Source organism: Lepeophtheirus salmonis, chromosome 7 (assembly GCF_016086655.4).
Source record: "Lepeophtheirus salmonis chromosome 7, UVic_Lsal_1.4, whole genome shotgun sequence".
Taxonomy (NCBI): Eukaryota; Metazoa; Arthropoda; class Copepoda; order Siphonostomatoida; family Caligidae; genus Lepeophtheirus; species Lepeophtheirus salmonis.
In genome coordinates this window covers 1,380,255-1,383,177 of record NC_052137.2, presented here as the reverse complement: position 1 = coordinate 1,383,177, position 2,923 = coordinate 1,380,255, and the positions used below count along the sequence as shown (strand labels likewise).

Here is a 2,923-nt window from a genome sequence, read left to right as displayed (position 1 = left end):
AATGAGTAGTGGGCCGCACCTAAATATTAGACAGGTCGTTTGCGTTGTATAAGTCCATTCGGCTTATGTTGGATAGAAAATAAAAACTTCTCAGTTTTGTGATTTTTAGACTCAGTATTGCTTGAGTGTGTTTCAAAAATGGACACAAATAAAGAAAAACACACCATATTTTATAGTTTTTTTTCGAACAAGTTGAAAGTGTAATTAGCATTTATGGTTTTGATACTATAATAGGCAATCATGCACAATTTTGGTTTCGCTGATTCTGTTTTCGGTAATTTTGTTGTCAAATATGCAAGTCCAGTTGTCCAAAATGTGCATGGAATAATGGAAACTGTCGATTCCGACCGTCATATAAGCACTGTTTTGATTACAAAGAAGATAACCATTAATAGAATAAAGTAATAAATTATCATGGATTTCTTTTGATAACACCTGATATATAAAAAAACCAACATTTTAGACGCATAGTATCTTATTTTTGATGGTGGTACAAGAGGCTTAAGAATGACAAATTTCGATCCAAAAATACCATTTAAAAAATATAGTAGCCTGTCCTACATCAAGAATGGCTTGAGTGGCCTCCTACTCGAGTAAAGTGAATGTTTCTTTTTCCTATCAGTAGAAAAGGTCTTTGCGCAGGGAAAAAATATTAACCCGAAAACGGAACAGTCTAATATTTATATTGAGATAATAAAAAAACGACAAGAACAGGGACTACATACACCTGTATTTCATATTCATTCATAAATACAATAATAATAATAGAAGTAATATGTGGTGTGTTTTGTCGTAATGGGATATGGCTGTTCATTTTACATAGGGGTAAATATGTACATAATTTGGTCTTCTCCAAAGTCTCTAAACTGCACGTGCGACCTCTCTATCTGAGTACACAATGAGTAAAAGACATAAAATATATACATACATATTCCAAAATAAACATGGAAGAAAGAACTCCCTTAGTAATCTACATCTCTTTTTGGCGAAGCTCTCCATTTGAAAGATTAAATACAATTAAAATATCGTCAAAAAAGGGTAATCTTTTGAAATAAAACTTTTTACTTTACCATTTAAAAATAGAAAGATGTTGGTCTAATACCTCTCCTTGCGAACAGCTGCTATCAAAAATGAACCCACCTGTATTTAAACAATGAAAATAATCAATTTATCTACAAAACTATTGCAAAGTATAAAAAAAAGAAATCATGAACATACTAAATTTCTTTTAACAAATGATAGTCTGTACACACACAAACAACGCATGTTGGTATAGGAAATGAGCATTCTACATTTCTTTTAAAAATGATTATAAATACAAACTACCCAGTGGTCCCTTCAAATCAGAACACTTTTAAAAGATATAATTTATTAATTCAAAATATAATTTCAACAAAATTAATACTATAAATATATGCGTGTCGAGGTCTCTTAACAATTAATGTAGCCGGCAATTACGGCTTTCAGGCGTAGTGGAAGTGGGGGTGGAAGGCCCATCAACCTTTGTGGAATTATTTTTCTATCATGGCATCCTAAAAGGTGTTGTCGAGGAATTGACATCTGGGAGGTAGGCAATTAATAGTGTCAAAAAAAGAGTTCAAAGGAACTCAAAACTCATTCAAAAGAGTCTTGCTATGAAGTAAATGGGTTTCACTTATTCCTAGTGTCAAAAGTGGCCTATCCACTTCACAAGGCTTTTTCCATCCATTTTTTTTTTAGCCCTGTGGGCAGTCGGGTGGGAAATCTCGAGATATCTTGCATGAGTAATTCTGTCACATTTAGTTACAATAAAGGAATAAACTTCCTGCTAAACATCAAAAAAATGAATTGTAATTCATGTCTGAGTACATATTGTATGAACAAGTAAAAATCTATAGGTTGATAAAATCCTATGAATGCTATTGGGGGTTCTTTCCCTTTCTTCTATACTTGGGATTTCTTAAAAGGCCTGAAAAGGGAATGCCTCTATTCAATCTTCACAATTTGTTTGCTGTGAAATAAAACGCCTTAAGCATAACTATTTCAAATGATGACAAAAACGATATCTCTTACATTAACCATAATTAAACATAACATAGGCTAAATAAAATCGGTTCAATCAGTTTGTCATCGTATTTTTGACTTTGGTATCCGTTTAGTAAGATCAACATCTTATTAGGTACCCAACCATAACGTTCCTTGCATCTACAGTGAACCTGAAGCAAAGTTTTTTTCACAATTGTTTGACAACCTTTCTGTCCTTTGGTACTTCTCATCTTTTTCTCCTGGGACATACTGAAGATAAAGCCATATCATTATGGAGCTAATTTATGGGTCACACCAAGGTATTTGGAACTTGCTATAAAAAATATAATACTATAAAAGGCAAGTTTGTTTAATATACACAAGAAACGGAGTTCATGGTTCGAAACCTGTGGAAACTGATTGCCGAAATTTATCATTATTTTTCCCTGACTTTGATTTCGACAAGTGCGAGCGTTTTACGTTTTTAGACCGTCTTTTATTCGATGTCGACTATTTTATTCATTATTCAGTATCAAAATATTATTTTGTCGTTTATTTTTTTAAAGCTATTAGATTTTTCATTTTGTTATATATTAGGTTTAAAAAATATTAATGAAAATATATTCCTTGCTTAATTTTTCTTACAAAATACAAATTTAAAAGAAAGTGTTTTCTTTGTCCAATAAAGTAGTATAAAGTCTTTTAGAGATTATTAAAAAGTCTAAGGCTCCAAAATTTTGTCTAAATGTAGTGATCACATACTTTATATATATATATATTTTTTTTTTGTAAGACTAAATTGTAAATAAAATGAATTTACTTTCATGTAAGACTCTCAGTCGGGAGTCTTAGCTTTCGAGTTCAAATCAAGTCTCAAGATTGTGTGGAGAGTTTAGTTGCTAGTTTTACAACTAGGCAC

The 2,923-nt window shown here is 31.5% G+C and overlaps 1 pseudogene; it reads left to right on the top strand.

The window, feature by feature from the left end:
- The first annotated feature begins 2,026 nt into the window (after positions 1 to 2,026).
- LOC121121697 (nucleoside diphosphate kinase 6-like) lies at positions 2,027 to 2,607 on the top strand (annotated as a pseudogene).
- Positions 2,608 to 2,923: the final 316 nt, after the last annotated feature.